The sequence below is a fragment of the Musa acuminata genome, chromosome BXJ1-11 (genome assembly GCF_036884655.1).
Source record: "Musa acuminata AAA Group cultivar baxijiao chromosome BXJ1-11, Cavendish_Baxijiao_AAA, whole genome shotgun sequence".
Taxonomy (NCBI): Eukaryota; Viridiplantae; Streptophyta; class Magnoliopsida; order Zingiberales; family Musaceae; genus Musa; species Musa acuminata.
In genome coordinates this window covers 4,630,472-4,656,693 of record NC_088337.1, presented here as the reverse complement: position 1 = coordinate 4,656,693, position 26,222 = coordinate 4,630,472, and the positions used below count along the sequence as shown (strand labels likewise).

General features: G+C 36.0%; 1 pseudogene; it reads right to left on the bottom strand.

The window, feature by feature from the left end:
- Window positions 1-879: 879 nt before the first annotated feature.
- On the bottom strand, window positions 880-3,771 carry LOC135596971 (BTB/POZ domain and ankyrin repeat-containing protein NPR5-like; annotated as a pseudogene).
- Window positions 3,772-26,222: the final 22,451 nt, after the last annotated feature.

Sequence of the window (26,222 nt, the reverse complement as noted above, 5' to 3'; positions counted from 1 at the left end):
TCCTTCTTCTTGTTCTGGCGGACAGAACCTTGCGGTGAAAAGGAGTAGGCTTTATGTGAGAGGAGCTTTACCTTGGAAAAGGAAGAAAACAAACGACAAGGAGTAATGGGCAAGTTGAAACATCTAGGAAAAAGGCATGATGTAGCTAAGACCAGCACAGGAGCATACTATAAGTTCATCACACAGAATGTACAGAAAAGACTTCTCCAAGAGAAGACTGTTTTGAACCTCAAAAGATACTGAAACGGAAGATGAGGAGTACTGCCACTGTTTGAGTAAAACAACAAGGCATACTCGGTGTTGCACTCGTGCAAGCCAAGAGTAACTTTTTGTCTACGGCTGAGTGATCTCTTTGGCTATTCTATGGTGTGTAGAAATGTGTAGCATTCAAAGCCTTGGAACAGGAAAGAAATGCTCAAACTGTTGTGGAGGAGACATCTCATTGCCTTCACTTGGATGTTGCCCGGTGCATATATATCCAAACAAAGTTACCATAGGAAGACCAAGCACACCCAGTGAAAGTGATCTTTGAATGGGGGAACCCACGAAGCTACAGTTTCTAACTATTGCAGCACATAACCTACCGAAATAGCATACTGCACTAAGTGCAAGAGAACAGCAACTTGCATTTAAACATATGTGTGTTGTGTGTGTGTGTCTATATATATATATATATATATAGAGAGAGAGAGAGAATTGGTCAGGGGGAAGGGAAAAAAAAGATCGTGAAGATGATGCTTTAGAGAAGCAAACGAGAATAAAGGTTTGGGGGAAGTCAGAAGGTGAAGGGATTGATGACCTGCGTCTTCTTCGTCGTTCACAGCTCACTTTGATTCGCGTCGACTCCCTCTTAAGCCAATACACTAAAAGAATCAGGAAGAACCAACAATCCAAATAGGGTACTAATTGATTTCTAGATGCAACTAGACAAGCGCATTAATGCGACAAAACGACATGGTCTGTGTAGAACCTGATACACCACAGTGATTGAGAGATAAGGAAATGGAATGGTCTCTCCCGCACAACCTCGATTCCTCTTTTAAATTTGACTCCCTTGACTTGCAGTAGATATTAGATTAGATAGAGAATGATGCAATTAATGAGACAGATAGTAGTGAGACATGAAGTTCTTTCAAGCTTACAAGGCAGCGGTCGGGAGATTGGCCAGTGCCGCCGTTGCCACCACCATCTTGGGATCTCCTGCTGCTGTTATCTTTGACTTCGTTACTCATTTAGCACCCCAAATTGTGCCGCCACAGTCTCAGATTCAGATGTAAGGCTAAGAATGGTACTGTTTGACCTATTTGCGCCGCAAGTGCTGATTCTGGGTTCATCACGGGTAGATGTCCGAGTGATGATGGCTGCCACCGCCGCCACTGTAAGCCTGCTCACGGGACATTACGAGTGCCGCCGACTGGACTAGCTCGAGGCAAAGCCTAAGCTTGTTCGGCTCGATGTGCGATAAGCCCGGGACAGCACCTTTGAACAGGAACTCAGAAGTGAGGCTTCGGAGAATGTCCAGCGGAGTTACCCCGTCGACGGTGCGGACGTTGGGATCGGCATGGTGGTCGAGGAGGACGGCCACCATGTCAGGGCACACCATCTCGGCGGCTATGTGGAGCGGCGTCTTTCCAGTGGTTCCGGCACGGCAATTGACGTCGGCTGCGCCGAGTTCGAGGAGCGCCTTCACGACCTCCCGGCTACAGTTCTCGACGGCGTAGTGGAGGGCGAGCGCATCGTCGAGGTTGAGGCCCTCCCCCATGACCATCAGCTTGACGAGCTCGACGTCGGAGGAGTCGAGTGCACGGCGCATTCGGCGGATCTTGTGGTGGTCGTCGAGCTCAATGGAAGGCCCAGCGACTTCAAGAGTCTGGTGGTGAGCGAAGGAGGAGAAGCGGGCGAGGGAGGACTTGAGACGGATCTCCTCGATCTTAGCCACGACGTCTATGGGCAGGTGCTTCGCGAGCACCTCGGGAGGGAGGCCGGACTTGGCTACGAGGTGGGAGCAGGCGGTCCAGAGCTGGTGCATGTCTTGCTTTCTCGACGCGATTAAGACCTTCATCACGTCTTCGATCGATGCATTCTCCACTATGCTAATCAATTGCTTCTGCACCCAAGAATAGCAAAGATGTGTCCAATATTTAGGAGCTCATTTCATCAACAATAATGGAGGAAAAAGGAATCTGCTGATCATGACAATGTTGATTGTCAATAGTATACAACAGTGGGGAAAGGAGATTCAGGTTTTGTCTGCATAAAATATAGAAGGGATAGGAACAGGGAGTGAGAGAGAGAGAGAGAGGTGGTGTTTGGATTTAAGAGCAATGGGGAGGCCCTGCAATCCAAGAAATGAATGGGATTGTGGATGTAATAGGACAAGTGAGGATGCATCATTGGGAAAGGGAAGGGAAACCCTAATGTAGGTTGGTGTATGGCTTTGCTAGGTGAAAGATGGTCCGATGCGGCTTTGAAGGAGACAGATGACACTATGCCATACTGCTGCAAAGGTGCTGTTAACACAGTAAGAGGAGGGAAGGAATTCGAGAAGAAGCGAAGCAAACAGTGGAAGGAGATGTCATCACAAAAAGAAAGAAAAGCACATCACATCACTAGTAAATGTAACAAAGATGAGAAGGGAAAAAAAAGATGAAGGAAGCAACTGGAACTCATCCTACAATAAAGATTCCACTCCATTTGAGAGCGGGGTGGGGGGTGGGGGGTCGAGGGAGATGAAGGCTGAGCCCGCAATAAAGTCCCTATGAGATGTACCAACTTGGGATCGGATCGAGAGAGAGAGAGAGAGAGAGAGAGAGAGAAAGAGAGATCTGTGGCGGACCTGAGCGAGAAGCATTAGCTGCTCGACCCCGAAGGACCGAGCAGCAGCGAGAGTGTCGAGGGCGAGGTCGACGGCGGCCGTGCAATGGGTGTGCCAGCAGCCGCGGTCGCTGCAACCGGGGCGGAGCTCGTGCTTCTGCGGCACCAGCGAGACCTGGCCGCTGTAGAGGAACTGCAGCACGACCAAGAACACCTCGTAGCTGATGGAATTCACCCCGATCACGCCGCCGGTCGCAGGGGACGCGCCACTCCGGGGGGAGCTGCCGCCAGAAAGAGACAGCGAGCTGTGCTGGGATTGGTGATGGAGGAGGAAAGGAACGTTCTGCGAGGGAGGGTCAGCTCCACAGAATAGGTTGCGGAAGAAAAGGCTGCGGGCGGCGAGGACGCAGCGGTGGGCGTGGACGAGGCGCCCCTCGACGCTGAAGGTGACATCGCTGAAGGCCTGCCCGTTGATGAGGAGGTTGAGGTAATCCACGGAGAGGGACTTGAGGGACTCCTCCATGCCTGTTACCCTCTCTCTCTCTCTCTCTCTCTCTCTCTCTCTCTCTCTTGCTGTCCTAGTTCGGTGTGTGGGCTCTGCCTCCTCAAGGTCACGCTCTCTCTTTAAGGTTCAGATGCATCAGATGAAGTCTGGAAGAGAAAATTTTGTCAGAGATGAGAAGAGAGGGAAAGAAGAGACACCAGTGATAATGGCAAGCGAAGCTTCTCCCCATGAACTCATAGTATTCCCTTGATCTCTTCATCTGAGCTCCTCCTCCTCCTCCTGCACCATCCCTGTGTTTGTGGTGGATTGAGATTTTTCTTTCATCAATTTTCTTTTCTTTTTGTTGATTTTAGGAAGACAGAGAGAGAGAGGGGGAGAGGAGGGGGGAGAAAGAAAAGAGAAGGCAATATGTGTGGTTGTGGTGGCGATGGAGGGGATGAGTTACTAAAATAATTGAGCTCGTAAAAAAAGCGTAATATGGATGGAGATATTGTGACATGAAATGATTGACCTCCGTTGGTCGCATTTATTACGCCACTGCCACCACCTAGAACGATTAAATGGATTCTTATATTGTTTATGGGCACCACCTTCGTACCTTTAATAAATTGCCTGATCAAAAGTCCTAATCACGAAACCGATGGGATAAAGCTTCTCCACAATCTAAGAAGACCTACTTATACTGGCAACAATCACAGCGAAGAACCATACCTTCCGTGTAACTTGTATGCGCTTCATAAGGAATACTCAAGAATGAAAATTAGTAATAAAATAATGAAAAAAACATATATAATTAATTATATATATGAAAAATGTTAAAATTTATAGAGAGATATATTTTATATCAAAGCTTGTGAGATTGAAAAAGACATATGTACAAAAAATCCTCGCTTCATAAATTACTTAAACATGGCGTTAGGCGATGCTTACGAATATTATAAGAATTTTTTATTTGTTTGAAGATTTTTAAGTGTACTTGCTTTTGAAATATGTATCGAATTCCATGATTACTATAATTTTTGGTATATAATGGCCATGTTTTTTTTTACTATTTTTAAAGGATTTAATCACCATTAAATACAAAAAAAAATGATTATGGGACACAAGAAAGATTCAACTTGTTTGCCTCTTAAATATACTTAGGCAAACAAATGATTTTTAGCTTCCTTCTAATAATGATTGATTTCTTCAACATAATATTTGAGGATGCCATACAATTAGTAAGGAGCATTATTTCTCTTTTAATGATGAATTATAAATCAGGATTTAGCTTTTGCACATTTCGGAAATACTAAGTTTCACTGCCTTTCTAAACTATTGCCTTGTAAATGGAAGTTTCTACTTCTCCACCTTCAGACAAAATTCTACCATTAGTTTCCTTCAAAACAATTCCTTCTCTTTCTAAACCGGATTTCTTTGTTTTCTTCCATCACATACGTAAACATAGTAATATTTTTGTCCCATTTTGTAGACTCTAGAACAACATACATTTAAACAATATTCGCGACTCGATTTTGCTCTCATCTTAGATGCACCCTCCCTCATTCAATTTCAGTGAAGTCAAACATCCCTAAAATTCAATCGATCCTCTACAAATTTAAAAGATTTTTTTTTTTTACACCAAAAGCTACATCTTTAGAAGTGATAATATTATGGGTGATAGAGTCATTAGGCTCTTGCAAACACTTGTGTTATGTATGCCCCGGACTGCGATGATATTACGAAAAAAAATCGATAGACCCTATGTTTTGAAGTTTTATAGTTTCGCTACTTCTTGAGCAATCTTTAAGTTATAGCATGTGTTGATCTCTTGTTTATGATTAGTTCATTTAAGAGTTTATTTCGAGGCCAAATGGCAAACTTCTACAATAGAATCTATAGCATTTCTTTAAGAGCTTGAACTCGCAACTAAGTAGCTTTGTTATGCTTTCTAAGTATTGAAGAGAAATTGTGTGCTTCTAAATTATATGTCGAGTAGTGAGTGTCTAACAAGGGAGGCTTCTTGAAAAGACCTAAGAACTAATCCTTCATCCAAAAGAATAATAATATTGGCATAGTAATTTAGTCAACAGCGAAAAGGATGTTTGAATTGGTAGAATGCTGGGGGACATTGGGAAGAGGCTGAAAATATAGAATTGGAGATATTTTGTCTTGAATCTTTGTCTCCTTGTCTACCTTTTATTTGAGTATCTTGCTTCCTTTGCCTTGCTTAATTGCTAGATTGTTTTAGTTTGAGTCTGATTGGGTTTGTGATTCTCAAAATTGATATTTGGTTTTGAATTGTTGTTAGACAACCTAAATCAAACCCTATTAGTTTGCTATGATCCTAACATCATTTTAATGAAGCTCATTTTGATAAGATTTAGTTTCTCTAAGGTAAAACATTTCAACTCCAGGGATTGTAACCCCCACTTCACCATATTTTCCTCTCAGAACTGTTTTCCATTATGAGACTTCATAATTTAGAAGAGACCTATTATATATAATATAATCTCTATCATGATCATCTTTGATTGTATCATAACCATTATGTGAAAATCTCAACAGATTGGGAAATTTCATGAGGTAAGAAGTGACATTATTCCTTAAGAAACATGTTCATAGATTTCAATTTGGAGTCCAATCACTCACTAAAGTATTATATATGAATGAGTGGGATTTAAAGATGTACTAAGAGAACATGCTCCTGCATTAACCAAGATAAACCTTCATAAAATTCCTAAATCTATTTTTATTACCTCTCAGATGTATCTTTCTCCACACTTGGAAATCCCTAGAGTTTAAACTGGTAGAATGCAAGTCTCATTCACCCTTATGTGGTTGGGTTCCAAGAGAAAATTTTCATGTTTTTTTCTTATTTCAATTCATCAAATCCCAATTATATTATTCTTGAATGTGTATATGACTCTCATCTTCCATATTCAGAAGTTTAACTAGTGTATTTATACATAATTCTTTTTGTATGCAATAGTGTTGACAAAACCTAGTAAGATTTCTACTGTTGTTGTCTTCATTATATTCTGTACTTGTAAAGTTTAGTGTTTGCTTTAGTTCATTTTTGACACATTTTTTATGTCCCTCCATAGTTGTGTGGGGCAAATTTTCTTATATCCAATGTTGTGTCTGCATCTAGAAAAAGAAAGGAGACCTACAAAAAAATGTGAATATTTTTACATTTTTGGTTAGATATTCAGATTGAGTTGACTGTATCATCATCATACAAAATGGCATTGCAAAAAGGTGGAGTCATAATGTGGATCCCAAATGCACTCTACAGACATAGCATGCCTTCATAAAGAAATGACATCAGTTTGATACAGACTGATTCCTCAAAGCCAACCATATGCTTTTCATCTAATAAATTACATCTGCTTAGGTGAATCCATAAGCCTAAAGAAATGGAAGCACGTATAGAGAATGGATGTCGATGGGGGAACCTCGCATCACGCCTACCTGTCTTGCGATTGGAGGCAGAGATGGAGCCGGGTATCTGAGTGGGTAATGTGCCCCTCTCTTAAGATTCTTTCCTTCGTCTTCTCCTGCCTGAGAGATGGATTACTATTCAGGTATAAGATGAGCTGCAGGGCACAGCCATATGCATAGTTGGTGACATCGTCTCACTCGACAGCCACTGTAGCATTCTTTTGTGGACGTACAGGGTTGTGGGTTCAGAGTAGCAGTGGGAGTTCGTAGGAGGTGACCAGAAGTCTTAGCGGCAACAGTGGAAACATCTTAAATAAGGGAGGGGGAAGAGACAAAGCGGGGTAAAAAGGGATGAGACTCGGTTTATTGGTGGTGGGAGTGGGAGCTCCGCCTCGTGCTCTACGTCGCGGGGCCGATCTCCTTTACTCTCCCTGCTACAATCGTTGGAGCCATGGGGAGTCGTGCCGGCCGAGAAAGGGTAGGGGGGGAAGGGACAGCACTGGCAGTGGCCGTGTCCACGGCCAACACAAAGCTCTCTTTCTCTCTCAGAGACGTCGCAGTCCGCACGTGCGAGGCGTACGACACCATGAGGGAGGGAGGTGAGGCGGGGAGGAGGGGAAATCGGGGTGATGGACGTCTCACTGACCGTCTTATGATTTGAGGCGTTGGGAGCAGCGTTTGACCGGTCATCCTCTTCACCACGCTGCTTTCTCTCCCTCCTTCACCTGCCGTTGCTACAACCACGAGTAATGGGGTTTCGTTACTCTCCCTGCTCTCGTTACCCCTACGCCGTAGCATGCAACGACGACGACGACGACGACGACGCCGACGAAGTATACATTCATTCATCTCCGCCGTACGTATTGCACTGTGAGATCTGCACATGTTTCCGCAGCTTTTTGTCGCCCATTTCTGGGCCTGCTCGGTTTGGTAATTGCGACTTCCACAGGAGGTTAGTTTATGGCAGCTCATTACTTGCTATTACTCAAACCTTCTCACTCAACTCGGCAATTTGCTTCTAACCTTCCATATTTTGAGAATCAAAGCACATTACCCTTCCAAAACTCAATATTACACATATATACTTCCAAATATTTAGATTTTTATTGTATATATATATATATATATATATATATATATATATATAACATATTTTATAAAATAATAAAAAATTAAAATAGTGAAACACACCTCATCATATTAGTCCAATCTAGGTAGCTTTAGCTTGTATATATTTGGTGCACTAGCCATAGCATTGATTCGTTGTGACCCGTGAATGCATAGATTTCAGACCACCATTAATCATGCCTTTGTCGGCATCCTGGATTTTGAATCGTGGAGCATTAAATTTTAGTCAAAGGTTCAAGAAAATTTATGCATTCGTCCACATCTCTACTCTAATGTATTTTTTTTTTATTTTGAACGTAGTATGTAAGTGCATATGGATTAATCCACATATCGGTATATGCACTCATGGATTATTTTTGACAAGGAGGATTTAAAAAATACATATATTAAAGTGTCATCTTCATCTCGAGTTGTACCTTATTTCTCTCAAAATTAAACTTTCTATTTGCGTAAGTAATTAATTGTTTGTAAAAAAGTTAGTCGTATGTTAATCATTATAGGGTTATGGATCAAATTTCGTTTTCATCATCTACCTTATTTAATTTCCACCGTACATCTTTTGGGTCATACTGACTATTGTATTATTGTTATATTAATAGTCGTCATTGATTATGAATTTCGATTTTTGACAAGTATCATGATCGTCTAATAAGAAGGGTTTCAATTTATTCAAATGAAACGTCTATTGATTTTAACAACTTTTTAATTCATAGACGTAGATCTCGATTCTATTCTATATACGAGGATTCTCCGAGACAAAGAAAAAAGAAAAATGACTTAGACAAAAAAAGAAAAAGTGATTTAAATAAATCTTGTTTGTCGATAGTCTTTGACCAATCAATCGATAACGAGATATCCTCTAAGCAATCATAGTTACTATTTGCTTTTATATTTTATATTATTATAAATATACACTTATATAAACATCAAAATCATCTAGATGGAATGAATAATATATAAATGACTAATATATGATATATTTGTGTAGGATGGCTAGTGCAGTGTTCCAAATCCTGTAGCGTAGTCATTTTAGGCAAGGAACACGTCTCAAGGCTCGGATGTCTGTGGGGCCTCCCCTTCTAAATATGACATGAAAAGGAATCCAATCTTGGGTGTCTGCGGCTCTTGTGTCCTTCTCTCTCTCTCTCTCTCTCTCTCTCTCTCTCTCTCAAGTTTAAATAAGGATGTATCAGCTGAAACCAGGGCACAATTGTTAAAGACCTACTAAGCTCATAGGGTACGGAAGCCTGCCGAGGACGATGATTAAACTATAGTGCTTTGGTTTATCGAGGGGAAGGGTGTTGGCGACCATTGAGCCCAATGCACTCCACCAAACCTCCGCAATTTTGTCATCCAATTTAAAGGCATGATGATGATAGCTTCCTTCTCTATTCGCATATTTTAATACCCAGTCCATTGTTGAATAATTAATGAGTTTTATGTTCGAGTTCTCATGTGAATTATCTTATACATGATTAAATAAATATAATATTTTTTATTTTTTTTATTTAAACAAATACTTAATATCATTTCGCTCCTTTATATCCAATTATCTAGTCTAGTGATGTGTATCCATATCTCTTTCTCATGGTAACTTAATAAGACGTGATGCATTGAATTAACTAACGTATGTAAATGACTAAAATTCATAGACCAGTAAGGTTCTTTATAGACTATCTAAAAAATAGAGATAAGATTGTGTATATTAATAGACCGACATTTCATTCATTTTAATTGTTAATACTTTCTCGAGAAAATTACACAATGATATACAACTATTCTGCATCAGAGTGGGGGAGGATTTTGCTGCTGTAGGGTACTTCCAAAAGATCAATGTGCAAAGAGTTTCTTTCTTTCAGTAGCCTTTTCAAGTGTCATAAATTTTCTTTCAGAAGAGTTACTCGAGCTTGTACTCCTCCATGGTTGGTGAGTGGTGACTTTACTGCCATCATCGGACCACATGAAGAAGTTGAACTGGGTTGTGAGTGAAGTCCAACAGCCTTTGCAGATCTGAGAAGACTGCTGGGTAGATTCAGATCTGATTGGTTTATACTTTGGAGGAGTTACTGTATTCATGATTACAGTTCTTGCATGTTTATGTTTGGCAGCAACTGAAGCAAACAAAGAGTATGGAGTACAGTACCTATTCAATTAGTTTCTGAATCGTTGAGGTTCCATTCTAAGTTCAGAGATATAGTTAATGTGATGTGGTAAATGTTGTTTGTTCGACAATTGAAATCGTTGAAGCCTCTTTTGCCCCCAAAAAATAAAAGATACTAATTAAAAGTGAAGACAGTACAATCATTCGAGCGAACCAACATAATGTTGGGTAGACAACCCATTGATTCAGCCCATAGTAGGCTCTAACAGTCCACAACTCACTTTAGCCTTAACTCTCTCTTCTCTTTTAACCTAATCCTAGATCGAAAAAGAAGGTAAATGGTGGTTGCGAAAAGGGCTAAAAAAACTGTAGCAATGTGATTCAAAAAAATATATGAGAAAATGACAGAAAAATAAGAGAAAAAGGAAAAGAAAAAAAGATAAGGACAATATATAGACTATTCTCAATCATTCAAGCAATGTTATTATCTCAAGTTAAATTAGATTTATAGTGAGCTCTTACTGTGATTACTTGGGGAGATTTTGGATATTGTGCATAGCGACATATTCCTTGTATCCTAATTATTCTCTTGTGATCATTGTTTGAGTTTTGGGCCAGAGACTTTGAGATTTGTATATTTATTATTTTTATAGTAGATTTTCTTTGATTTGCCCTGTGGTTTTTACCCTTCATGTTGAAGGTGTTTTCCACGTAAATCTTGGTGCCATATTTGATTGTAATTCTGTTTAATTCCGCTATGTGTTATGACATACTTATATTTGTTCATATACAAACTTCTCTTTTTATCCCATCAATTAGTATATGACCAAGGATTTGGTGGTATTTAATTTTATGTTCGTGGAGGTCGGTAGTGTTTCTCATATAATTAACTTGAATGGAAATAATTAGATAATATGAAAATTAAGAATGAAATATATCTTGTATTGCAAGGATTTGTATGGACCTTTGCAAGGGGATAGTGTAAAACCCAAAACTATGACAGATGATGAGTAAAAAATGTTAGACTGAAAAATAATCGGGTTTATTTGACAATTGCTCGATGATAGTATCTTTCACCATGTTTCTACTAGAAGTTATATATACTCTTTTTGAAAAATGTTGGAAGGTTACTATGAAAGAAAAACAACCGACAACAAAGCATTCTTGATAAAAATACTTATAAACCTGAAATATAAAGAGAGTGCTTCTATTGCTGAGTATTTGAATAAAATACAAAGTATCACTAATAAATCATCCTTGATGAAAATGTCTCTTGATAATGAGTTGTAGGCATTGTTATTTCTTAGTTCACTACTAGAAAGTTGGGAGACACTAGTTGTTTCCCTCAATAATTTTACGCTAGATGGTGTTGTCACAATGAGTCAAGTAATAAGCAGTTTATTGAATGAGGAGTTAAGAAGAAAGAATTCAGCAACATCTCAGATTAATTCACAAGCACTTATCTCAGAGAACAAAGGAATATTAAAGTCTAAGGATAAAAGCAGCTCATGCATAAGTAAAAGCAAGTCAAGATCAAGAAAAGATATTGTTTGCTATAATTATGGTGAGAAAGGATATTACAATAATCAATATAAACAATTTAAGAAGAGTAAGAAAAAAAAAATAGTGGAGTCTATAGAGTCAAAAGATAATATCATAACTATAGTGTAGGGTGGCGATTATATGATTTTGTCTCCTTTAGATGCGATTATTTCTTGTTTGTCATGATCTTGAGTGGGTGATTTACATAAGTACTTATCATGCTATACCACAGAGAGAGTTTTTTGCTACCTACAAGTCTAAAAATTTTGGTGTTATCAAAATGGACAACTATGGCATAACAAACATCATTAGCATGGGTGATATCCATATAAAGACCAACCTTAGCTGTAAGTTAGTGTTTAAGGATGTGAGACATGTGATTGACTTAAGGCTGAATTTAATTTCAGTTGGAAGACTATGATAGCAGATTTCACAAATGATAATGAAAGCTCAGTTAGGGTTATCTTGTTATAGCTAGTGGAAAAAAATGTCATGCCTTATACAGGTTATAAGCTAAAGCTTGCGATGAGTAGTTAAATGCTACAGAGAAAGACTTTAAGATAGAGTTATGGCATAGGCAACTGAGACACATGAGCAAGAAGGGATTGCAAGTTCTTTCCAAGGGAGAGGTATTATCAGACCTTAGAGATACATGTTTGAACTCTTGTATTGATTATTTGGCCAGTAAAAAATATAATTTTATTTGCTAGTCCTACTTTGTCTAGAAAAATACATGTCTTAGACCATATTTATACAGATGTGTGTGGTCCTTTGAGGATAAAAACTCATGATGGATCTATTAATGTTATTGGTTATTAGTGGTGTACTTTATTTTGTCACTTTTATAGATGACGTTTCTATGAAAGTTTGAGCCTATGTTACGAAAACCAAATATCAGGTTATTAATGTCTTCAAAGAGTTTCATGCTAGAGTTAAAAGTGAGACAGAAAGACAATTGAAATGTATAAGATTAGATAATGGTGGTGAGTATATAGGATTATTTAATGATTATTACATGTCATATGGCATCCAACATGAGATGATAATTTCTAGTACACCTTAGCATAATATAATTTTAGAGAGAATGAATCATACCATCATGGAAAAAAATCAGATGTATGCTTTCACAGGCCAAGCTACTTAAAAAAATTTTGGGATGAGGCTTTAAGGACTGCAGTTGATATTATCAACTTGTCACTCTATACAGCCCTAGATGGTGATGTTGTAGAGCATATATAGTAAGGGAAAGATATTTCCTATAAGCATTTGAGAGTATTTGGTTGTCGTGTATTTGTACATATTTTAGAAAATGAAAGGTTTAAGTTGGATGGTAAGACTAAAGAATGTATTTTTCTTAGCTACTCATATGATCAGTTTGGTTACAGGCTTTGAGGTTCAAAAAAACAAAAGGTGTTTAGAAGCAAAGATATGATCTTCTTTGATGATCAAACCCTTGAGGATTTGAATAAGGAACCGACCAAGACTCATGCAGAAGGACTAGTAGATTGTGACCCAATTACTCTTATAATATATTAGTGTGATAGAGGAGATATGTAGAAAGATGATATAGAGCCCGATGTTGATCTACTTGTAGGATATATTCAGCAAGAAGAAGTTGGAGAGCAACTTCCCATAAAACCTTAGTTTAGAAGATATTCTAGACAACGTCAACCTTCTAGAAGATACTTTACAGATAAGTATGTAATGCTTACTAATACAGGTGAACTAGAGAGTTACTAAGAAGTAGTTGAAAGTGAGTAAAAAAAAAAAAGATTAGTTGCTATACAGAAAGAGATAGATGTTTTATAGAAAAACCACACTTATGATTTAGTACAACTACCAAAAGGAATGAAGGCCTTGAAGAACAAATGAGTTTTCATAATGAAGGCTGAAGAATATTATTCTCAACTAAAGTACAAAGCTAGATTGGTTGTAAAAAGCTTTGGTCAAAAGAAAGGTATTGATATTGAAGTGATATTTTCTCTCGATGTTAAAATGTCTTCTATTTGTGTTGCTCTTGGTATTGTTGATAGTCTGGACTTGGAGGTCGAGCAGTTAGATGTGAAATAACTTTCCTTTATGGTGATTTAGAGGAAAAAATTTATATGGAGCAACCAAATGGTTTCAAAGTCAAAGGTCAAAAAAATTTTTTCTACAAATTGAAGAAGAAATTGTATAAGTTGAAGCAAGCTTTAAGATAGTGGTATAGAAAGTTTGATTCATTTATGACTAAAAGTAGATACAAAGAATAACTTCATATCATTATGCGTATAGTTTTGTGAGGATTTTATTATTCTCTTACTTTATGTTGATGATATACTTATCCTTAGGAAAAATATATCTATAATTGATAGGTCGAAGAAAGAATTAATTGGGTCCTTTGTAATAAAAGATATGAGGCCAGTAAAGTAAATATTGGGCATGTAGATTTTTCGTGATAGAAAAAATAAGAAGATTTTGTTATCATAGAAGAAATATATCGAGAAGGTTTTATAAATGTTTAGTATGAGTAATGAAAAGACAGTTGGTTCTCCTCTTTCAGGTCACTTCAAGTTATGCTCAAAGTAGAGTATGTCAAGTGATGAGTAGAAGGAGAAAGTATAAAAGGTTCATTATGCTTTAATAGTTGGAAGTTTAATATACGTAATGATATATACGAGGTCGGACATCATATATATAGTGAGTGTTACTAGCAGATTTCTTACAAATCCAAGTAAAGGACATTGGGTAGTAGTGAAGTAGATTTTTAGATATCTCAAAAAGGGCTATAAGGTTTATTTAAACTTTGAAGGTTGACCACCTATGTTGATAGGTTACATAGATGTAGATATGACAAGAGATATTAATATGAGGAAGTCCACATTAGGTTTTGTACTCATTTTTGTAGGGAGAGATATGTCATGATAATCCAGATTACATAAGTGTATTGTTCTTTCAAGAATAATACATTATTTCTACAGAGGTAAAATATATTATTGCTATAGAGATTTATAAAGAAATATGATGGATGAAAGAATTCTTACAAGAATTGGAGCTGAAATAGAAAAACTATGTGGTGCATTGTAATAATTAGAGTGTCATCCATACAAATGATAATGAAGAGAAGCAATTATGATTTTAAAAAATTCATACAAATGATAATGAAGTAGACATATTAACAAAAACCTTATCAAAAGAAAGGTAGGAGATGTGCCGATAGTTGCTCGGCATGACTTTACATCGAGGAGTCATGAGATAGCATCCCTTATGGGCTAAAAGGGAAGGTTGTTAGGCAGACAACCCATTAGTTTAACCCATAGTGGGTTCTAATAGCCCACATCCCACTTTAGACTTAACTATATCTTTTCTTTTAACTTAACCCTAGATTAAAAAGGGGGCAAGTGGTGATTGCGAAAGGGTTAAAAAACTGCAACAACATGATTAAAAAAAAAGGAAGGAGAGGGTAGAAAAAAAAGAGAAAAACGAAAGGGAAAAAGATAAGGACAACATAGAGACTGTTCTTAATCATCTAAGCAGTGCTATCACCTCATATTAGATCAGATTTATAATGAACTCTTGCTGTGATTTCTTAGGAAGATTTTGAATATTATGTATAATGACATAATCCTTGTATCTCAATTATTCTCTTGTGATTGTTGCTTGGGTTTTGAGCAAGAGACTTTGAGATTTGTATATTCATTATTTTTATAGTGGATTTTCTCCGGTTTGCTCCGTAGTTTTTACCCTTCACGTTGGAGGAGTTTTCCACATAAATCTTTGTGTTAATTTGATTATGATTCTAATTAATTTCGTTATTTATTATGATTTTTTATATTTATTTATATACAAAGTTCTCTTTTTATCCATCAAGTCAACCCTCCCAGAAGGAAAAAAATTTGTTAGCACAAGTATAGCTAGTCAAACAATTCTTTCTCGTATGATTTTTTTCTCTATAATTTAAATAAAAAATATTTCTTATTGCAAAAGTGTCACGTATACAATAGTTAGAATAACAATAAAAATATAAGAATCTGATTAAAAAAATAGTAATTATAAAAAATAAAAAAGTTTAATAAATAATGTGGAGTCGTTTGATCACTATCTTAAAGTAATGTTTTTGATCAAATTCTTTAATATTTCAAGATTCAACCTATATTATCCCTAATAATAATAATAATTAATTTTAGGTTTAGACCAGTATTTTTATTATTTTAGATGATAAAAAATTAATTAATAATGTAGGTGCAATATTGAAAAAAAAATTTCTATTTAAGGAGCCCATCTCTATTCTTCTCCTTTCATGTTAGATAGGTAGAGTCGTCATCATTGGTTTAATGACTCACTCTTATCGTCAAGATCAAGCGCCCTAGATTTAGAGACGAGGAGGGCGACCAACTAGGGATCCAATAAAATCCATCAATTTTCTCATATTTAAAATTTATTATTGATACTATTAAAATATAGATTTGATATCTATGACGTTAACTATCATGAAACTAGAAATCCATAATCCATCTTAGGAAAAAAAAAAAAAAAAAAACGGAGCCGTCAGTGTCTTTATATATGTATATATAGAGATTTTTAGACATAATCAGATATCACAGAACCATTTGTCATGTAAAAAAGAAAGCTCAAGATAATTGACATGTTTCTGCAATCCAACAACAAGATGCATGTAGACGTATACTATCGTTAGCGGTGAAGTTTCTGCCACTTACTCTACTTAAGTATGTTGCAGGAGGGACGGCTTGGCAGTGATGCCACAAACTCTTCTTCCTTCCCCTCCGGTAACTATAAATGTATCCGCATCGGTTTGCAGCTGCCTTGGAGGGACGCTTGTGCAGTTGTTTCCCCTTTGACTTGCATGTATTGGTCCTTTGACTTGAGTTCTCTCTAGATATTAACAGGATTTTACCAGTCTTTCTAATGCTTTGAGGACTCTAAACGACTTCCTTCTCTGACTTGTCCAATTCTATTAAATAAGCATAGTTTAGACCAACCTGTGAGTTGCTTCCTTGATGCATGATCTTGAACTTAATGCAAGTGGTCTGCAATTCCATGCATAACAGCCGAACAACATTCTTTTCCACAAGCTAGCATGGTTCTCCAATGGTACAATTTAGGGGACTCTCAGTCTGTATTCAACAAGAATGTTGCCTTTCACCACTGTCTAATCTCTCTCTCCATCGTTTTCCCACATTGTTTCTCTGTTGATGTTTTATGAGTTGTAACGTATAGGATAACAACAATCTCCTCATGCATCCAATTATTTTACTTAGGAATTCCTTATAGCACCTGAACTTAATTACTCATAGTGGGGTTCCGCAATGAGATTGGTGTGTAGAAATTGCTTTGAGTCATTGTCTTTTGTGGATATATATATATATATATATATATATATATATATATACAACGATGCATATAAATAAAATAAATACGATTAATTGGTTAGTTAAGGAGAGAATGATAAATAATTTTAAAAAAGGGCAAAATCAAATATAAAGAGAAAAGGTAAAATTTCTTTTATTGTTATTGTATAATTAAATAATCAAATATTTTTCTTTTCCATTTTGCTTGAACAATAGATTGGTTGAAAGCTAGTAAGTGGCTTGTCGACCTAAATAGGTATTTTTAAAATAATAATTTTTATTTTTAAATCATAAAAATTCAGGTAAATATTTATTTGGATATAATAAAGTGTTATAGGCTTTTCTTTAAATATGATTCTTGTTCTTTATATACTCGTATCATGATATGCTTCGATGATGTGTTAGTTGTTAGTATCAAGGTCTGTCGTACCGGACCGTACCGCCCGGTACGGGCGGTACGTACCGGTCCGACAGGCCAACGGTACGCGGACCGTCCCGTATCGTACCGACCGACTGTAGCAGTGTACAATAGCACTGTAGCAGTGCTACAGTACTCGGTACACCTGGGTGTACCGAGCGGTATACCATACCATACCGGTACCGAGCCCGGGTCGAAACGCCGGTACGGTACAGTACGGCAGACCTTGGTTAGTATGATTGTTTTAATCATGAAGTTTTTTTATCATAAATTAATGTGTGTGAATATGTATGTGGTAGTACAAATGTTATATATGTATTTATGTGTTTTTAAGTTAGTTCTTATTAATTTCACTATAAGAGCTTATATCGTATCGTGGATTCGAAGAGTGGTAAACCTTTGGACTGACGAAAAAATGATGTTTAAGTCCATCGAGACAAAGGTAATGAGATAATATGAGTGATACTCGATGGTAGCAGGAAACTATAGAGAAATATTTTATCAGCTAATTTTTTTATGGTAATATGCTATCATTTCATGATAGATGTACCTTTGGATGATAAACGCATGACCCGGGATGATACTTAAGTTCATCAAAGATATTGTCCACCAATTAGGTTTGATTTTTTTTACTTTAGTACATAATTATCTTCAAAAGTATATGACATATGATATGTGTATAAAAAGAAAAATATATATATATATATAAATATAAGACCCGATGTATGTGATAATTTAAAGCTTTTATTTATTCTTGCACTTAATGATTTGACAGTGTATAGTCAAATGTATATACTATTATTATTATTGTTATTTTGTTTGTGATACTAAAAGTTATAATGAATTCAAATCCTTCTTTATCTACTTTATGAGGAAAGTTTATTTACTTATTGGATATTTTATTTAAATACTCACCCTAGGCTCCTATCTCTATAGGTAATTCATGTATGATTTATCTAGGATTGGATATGCATTTGGTACTCCACAAATATCAAGAATGATTATAGGATAAATGTCTATAAAAAATAATTATTTTAAATAAAAATATAACTCGGATATATGAAACAGTTAGGTGATACTCGTAATAAGGTTTTATCATTTTATTAAGTTAAATTTATTAAATATAATACTTGTTTTTTTTATAGTTATAAATGTATTAGTTTTTCAATTTTGAGTTAGAATAATTAAAAAAAAATATTATCAAAATTAGGATTGCCGAATCTTGGATTTCGGGGCGTCACATCCCTTCTAGCTATCAACATAGTACGGATCTCAAAGGAGAGTTAGGAAATGGAAGCTAGACATCAACACACCTAGTACGGATCTCACAGGAAAGTTAGGAAATGGAAGCACGGGAAGTCTTTGCTTCCATCACTCACTATCATCATCCACATTGCTGGGGACGAGAGAAGAGGCTTCCTGCAATCAAGCACCGAAACGTCACACTGGTCCCTGTCATCTGACTCAGAGAAGACGATGACGTGCAACCTTCTTAAGATACGGATCCACGCACAGTAACAACGACAGAGTAGTGGTGGTTCTTACAACCCGAAACGTGCCCGCCGCACAGGAACACTACACACGTACGTGAAGCTACGTACGCTTGCATGCATTGCATGCATACATGCAGTGGCGTCCGTCTCACACTCGCACGGTCTCTCCTCCGTCTCACCTCAACTTTGACCTCGGAGTTGCAGCGACTGCGTTTGTGTTGTGTGTATTAGCCTCCGAGGATGGGACGACGGTGCATTATTATGTGGTACTCTTTGGGACAGTGATGATTCATTCGATAGAAAGGTAAGGAACTTTGTGGGGGAATTGACCCATATATCCATCGGCCGATCTAAGAATGCATTGTTTGTTTTGGATATATTAGGAAGTACGCTTTGGGATGATGCTGACTCTACCAATCCTTCTAAGAAATTATCATCATCATCATCATCATAAAAAATTAAAAAAAAACAGCATATTTTAATTAATGAAAGCCTAATAAGATATTGGATATTGTCCCAATCAACAACGAGAAGGTTGTACCATTAATATAAAATCACAATCAGAGAGTCATAATTTAGAATAATCTTGATTCTTCAATGACTAAACATATATTATTTCCATGTCTCCAGTCAAGTAAAAAAGTGATAATAACTAAATATTCAATAAAATAATAATCAACTAACAAGCTCCAACTTATGATCAATTTATAATTCAGTTCGTCGATCTTCATAATATCATAATTCAATCCCTAAATATTGTAGATTAATCATTGATTGTTGTAATTTAATTCTCGAATCCTGAAATATTATGTAATATATCAACTATAATAGGATCTAACTTGTGTTCATTCCACATATCGGGACATATTAAATACTACTCGGCCGTCTATTTTATTATTAACTTGATATGTTTTGTCGTTAGATTATATGTTCTGAAGCTTTTCTTCATTTTTTAATTATTAAAAAGAAAAAAAATTACATGGGCTTGGGATGGTCTGTGGAATGCTGCCTTTCACAACACATTTACTCAATAATTTATAGGTAATCTAACCATGCTATATGAAAAGAAGAAAGAATCTATGACAAGTCCCTATCTTATCCCTTCTCACAGATGCCACCATCTTCTACTCTTTCCATCTCCATTGTTATTTTCTCTACTGTGACAAGTTCCTATGACACGTGAAAGAACTAGTGAAATAGTATAGCATCATGATATGTCCCATGTCGAAAGTCATATGATAGATTATGACACTACATAGGAAAAGATGGATCCATCTACAATCACTTAGATCTAGATATTTTTGGGTTTATTTATGTTTTCAATAAAGTTATTTTCCTTTTTATATTATGCAATGGATCTAAAGATCTTTATAGATGAACCCTAGATATTTATTTGGAAGAAAATTTATGTCATGCTTATTATAAAATGATTCCTACCACAAATTGTCTTTTTTGATATCCCACAAAAGATTTAGTCCACTGTGCATGGTACCCACACAAACACATGCACCTGATGGCTCTATAAATACAAAGGCCAACTTATGCCCTACGCCACACAGTGCAATAATCTCTCTCTCTCTCTCTCTCTCTCTCTCTCTACGGATAAGTGTCATTGGTTGGATTAGCCTTTGAGTGATGTGTGCATATTTTTTGGTGGGAGATATGGGATCAGACTCTGAACCTTATGCTCACATATTTCATTCGAGATAAGAAGAAAGACATAAGGTTCAAGTCTCATCCCATGTTTCCCATGCAAAAAAAATATATTAATAATAATTAAGGAAGGTTTCATTTGGTTGCAGCAAGTTATGAAAGGTTCATTAGTCCTCTCTTTTCTTCTCTTTAATAGTTATTTTATTCTTTCCAATGCCATGTGTATTATAAATTATATATTTTTTGCTTTGTCTCTTGCACATGTCCCACAAAAGATTTAAATAAAAGGATTTTTATCCATTTACTTACACACACATATATATGATATGTAAAAAGTGTAACCCAAAGATTCATTTCTCATTCGACTTGACACGATCCAACCAAAACAGATATGGCTCGGGAACCAAACTTAACCCAAGTTGGACCAGACTCAGTCGTGAAGCGATTTGATCGATTATGGTTCATGCTGCAGTTATCCGTGCTCCTACAAATTCTGCACTCAAATCGGCAGAACTATGGCTGCAAATTCTGCACTCTACTCCTCTATCTCGAACTGCAGAGTCGCCCCCGTCCTCTCCTCTCCTTATCCGTGCTCCCGTCCTCTCTTGGTTAGCGAAGCCTCTTCCTCCCATAGTCGAAGTTGTTCTTAGCATCTTGGTGGTCTATCAAGGCCGTTCCTATGGGAGAGACAACCATCCCGGAGGAGGAACAAGTGGTAGAGATAGTAACGAGGGATGTGGCAGAGGAGGGGCATTTGGTCCTAGTCCTAACCTCACCCTCCGATATGCTCTCCATGTTTTTTCAAGCGATATTACAGTTATCGACCAGTAAAAAAATAGTCCACTTATAAAAAAATTCATTCGGAGATGACAAAGAGATTTTTTTAATTATTTATTTTAGACTCTTTGCTTTCACATATAAATAAAAAGGACCTCCTAGGGACTCCAGGATAAGAGATGTTATTGAGAGATTATAGATATTTTTTTTATGTCTCTTTAGTCACATGATATTGTTGAGATTACAAATATATTCTTAGTCTCTCGTAGTTCATAGTATATCGTTCATAATAGTCCTTTGAAGGATAGAAAAAGAGGAGAAGACAAGTTTAGTTTTCCTTATAGATTGGTATGACTTCGTCTTTCGGATTTGACGATGATGTGCCTAAAGATCAGATAAATATTGAAAGATATGTATCGTATATTTGGCCTATTGAAGTTTTCTTTAGTAGTATAATAAATATTTTTATGCTTAGAATTAGTACCAAGGCCATGTTTTGAAATCAAACATCTTAGATATGTTTATTAGCACCATTTGCTTATGAAATATATTATTCAATTATAAAATTAACTAATTTAATTTATTTTAACCAAATATTTTGATCATGATTGTATTTTAATTACTTGATTGGATTTAGATTTAACCAATCAAGTTTTGATCAAATTCATGAAAAATCAAATTTTGATCAATTTTAATTTTTAACTACTTAATTGAACTGATGTTTCGCCAAATTCTATGCCTACCTAATTAATTAAAGTTGACTGGTTTCTGGGTTCCACACAAAATTAAAAAAAATATAAAGTATGATTTTTAATAGTTTTCTTATAGGACATATTGATACAATTTTGCATGTGATAATTAAAAATATAATTATTATTCTTTAATATTTACATGCATATTTTTAAAATTATAAAATAATATTTATTTTTCACATAAAGATATGATCTACGTTTCATCATGATTATAATTATCGTGAGTTTTTTCTTTATACTAATTAATATTTAATAATTATTAAAACTATTTTAGCATAAATTAGATTAAAAATTTTGATAAATATTATTTGTAACTTATATCTCAATTTTATCTGATTGATAACTATCAAAGTAACTTGGAAAGCTAGGTTTATAGGATATGAATTATAATAAATATTTTATTATTTATAAGATATTTTAAATTATATATTATTTTATTATATTAGTTTTAGTAGCCGTCAAAATGGTTTAGACCAATAACTTATAAAATTATATTAAAGAATTAGTCTTAAATGATATTTAAAAAAATAATATTCATAATAATATATATAATTATGAGATTTAAATAATTCTGGAGAATAATATGCTTGATCGGATAGGATGATTCGATGTGTAAATTTGAAGGTTGAAGTAATGATGATTCGATGGCTTATGCTATGGACAACAAGTTAAAGGTTGGTTAGTAATGATCGTACCAATATAATTTCTTTCTTGCAGTGACATTCCCAACGGTATTGAGCCTGCTTTTGCGAGAATTTATGGGGATAACTCTACCTTCTTTCATGATTTAAGAAACCAAAAGTGTCTTAGCAGTAGACGATCCATATTAATCAATTGTCCTCCATCTTCTCGAGCTTCCTAATTCATTTTCATGCTATAATAAAGAACTTATTGTTATCTTGATGCCATTGATTATGAATCGACACGGCTCGATTTTGTCCTAAAGGTACAAGATCGTTCAGGTGATCTATGTGGCAGTTGAACAAGGTTCGATCGAAGTGATTCTGAGGCGGTAGTTGAGTGTCCGAGGCAACTCCTGAGTCCGTCCGAGGTAGGCTCTAGCCTCCTTAAGGTTCTGAGGTTGAGCTAAGGTGGGTCTTGGTCTTCTTGGGGATCCTGCATAAAAGGTTAGCATTGGGGGGAGGGATTTCCTGACCCAACTCTTCGATGGCAAAGTTAGTTTTTGATGAGTTGAAACAATAGTGAGTTCGAGTTCGGTCCTTCTTCAGGCCTCAATGACTAGTTTTTATACTTAGGCAATCGACGGAGGAGAACCAATGATTGATAAGGACTGACTTATATATCCTTCTGTAACGTATTCATGTAGGCGATCGACCCGTACATTTTCTTGTGGTGCATTCATGTGGACGAACGATCTGTACAACCCCTTATAGTATGTTGTTAGTGAGGACGATTATAAAGGCATCACCTACCCATCCTAGCGGTTGTTGGAGACAATCGGATGGTTGTCATTTGTGGGAGCCGACCAGGAAGGGCGTAGGTAGGTTCGATTGCCCTTGATGATCAGCCCGTATCGTCTCCCTCGTGTTACGATTTGTTGGTCGTGACAAGTTGCTGCTCTACCATTAGTTGCAAGAGAGGGACGATTACGACTGATACCAACATATTTCCTTAGCAGAACTAACTATATATTGGGCATAAAACTTGCACACCTCCTTTAGATAGTCCACGTTGTAATTAAGCTTTCATAGCATTTTTTTTTATTGTTGTGAAGCAGACAAGTCCAGCAATATGTTCCATCAGTTTAGGACCTTCGTCGTCCTTACTTTGGCCTATTCTTGGTAGCAGGAACTATTGACGGCAGTTGCAGTCAAGGAAGTGATATTAGGAACTGATATGATGGCCTATACATATGTAGCTTAGTTTGACCCACAGATTAGGTGGTTTAGCAGTCGATAGCTCTGACAGAACACCGGAGAAGTCGAGTTTAGAAAGAAGCACTCTATCAATTTGCATTAATTTTGTTAGGTGCCACAAGTCTCGAGGTTGAGGCACTGGCCAACTTATGCTTATATGGCTTAGTTTGACCCACAGATTAGGTGGTTTAGCAGTCGATAGCTCTGACATAACACTGGAGAAATTGAGTTTAGAAAGAAGCACTCTATCAATTAGCATTAATTTTGTTATGTGCCACAAGTCTCGAGGTTGAGGCACTGGCCAACTTGTATTTTTTATTTATAAATGAAGTTGAGTTTGCACCATTTAGAATTAAGGACTTTGTAATTGTGCAATAGAATTTGAATAGGGTTGATGAATTTAGTGTTGTAATTCGAGAGAAATTTAGTTGCAGCACCGATTGATGCATTTTGGATAGAACCGTTCTGTGTCAATTATGTAAGATTAATTATATTTATTATTCTTCTAATCCGAGGAGCTTATGATTCCAACATTGTATACTTGTTCTGAATTCATTAATGAATCAAATGTCTGTAGCCTGCTACATCGACTCAATTTCCTTCTCATATTTATAAAAATAATAATTAGAAAGTAATTAATTATATTAATAGTGTGATTAACATATTTAATGATGATTTCATCGTAATTTGATCTGGATCAAATTTATATATTTAATACTTCCTATGATATTTAACATATTTATAGTAGTAAAATATAACTAATTACGATGTAATTAAGTTTTTTTTTATTATAATTAGTATATTTAATAATAAATTTAATCATATCGAGTCAATTGTACGTATTTAATATTGAATATGTTGATTGACATATTTATAGTGACAAAGTAGGGTGTATTACGTGTAATCTCATATTATTATTTTAAATTAGAGTTAATCATAGTTTACTTATTTGATTCAATTTTGATAGAAACATGATACTAAAAGAATAGACATATGATGATGCTTAGGATCATGCTTGAAAGATAGACAAGAACTATCATCACTAGTATAGATTTATTGTAACTACATCGGTAAGGGTGGAAGAATCATCCGGGTGAAGATATATTTGGTCGACGGGTATCTTAATATTGTAAAATATAAGAAGGTTCTAAGAGAGGTTCGTAAGTCATTTCAAAACAAGTTACATTGGGCAACGGAAGATCTACTTAAAAAAAGATAAGAGTTGAGGAAAAATACTATAAGTCTATGTAGGAATCGATTCATGATGGATATAAGAATTGAGACGATGATATCGACTTAGATTTTAGAGCTGGTATTCATACATCACTAGAGCATTAGTACATGTACGAGAAAGTAATGAGGTATCGATGACCTAACTCACAATAAGAGCATGGTAATAGCGATGAGTCCATGGCACAAGGAATATAAAGGTTGGCCAGTATAAGACAACTAATTGTCCCTCCTTAGTTGAGCCGAATTGGTAGCATGAGGTAGGGTGGAATTCATAATTTTATGAGAAAACTTGATATGAGGTCGAAGTAACAGAGAACCGAGAGGATCCTCTACTTAATGAAATGAGATATCCTCCACGTCTTTCGTATTTTATCACCAAGGTAATAAAAGAAGAGGAAGCATATCCCCAATAGGAGAAAGATCCCCCTCGGTCAAAATACGGTGAAAGGAGTCATACAATATTGAGTCAAATTATTTAAGGAACTAGAGATACCCAACCATTATAGTCATTCATCCATTGTACAGAGGTAAAGGGGAAGATAGTAGCATTAACTATAATATTGGAAAGATTCAAGTCGGACAACAAGACACCTTAATTATATTTAGTAATCCACTCGGTCCAAGGATACGACAACAACATGGACAATGACGATAATGGTGGGAGTCAATTGTCCCATTTACATAATTTGAGGATGGTGAATAGATTAAAAAGTAATATTTTTTACATGTTACTTAAGATTCTGATCATGGAGCTTGACAAAGTACTAGTCAAGTTTATAAATGGAAGAAGGAGAAGACAATGGATGATTTTGAGAAGATAGCAAAAATAGAAGTTTTGACATTCTTTATGTACCGCACCGATACATGTTACAATCTCTCAAGAGCTACTTCGAATACATATGGTTTACGATGACGATCAATCTATATTGATGTATCAATAACATACTATGTATTAATATATTATGTCATAGGATTGATTTCATGATTGAGTTTGACGAACATATCAAATTGATATATAGATACATATGATTGAGGACCTCGATCCACTGCTATGGAATCTCCATCTTCGTTTTTATGGTAAAACTAAGTATATCCATCGTTTGATTACTTGATTCATTTGAATATTAAAATTTAAATTATTTAAAAAATAATCTAATA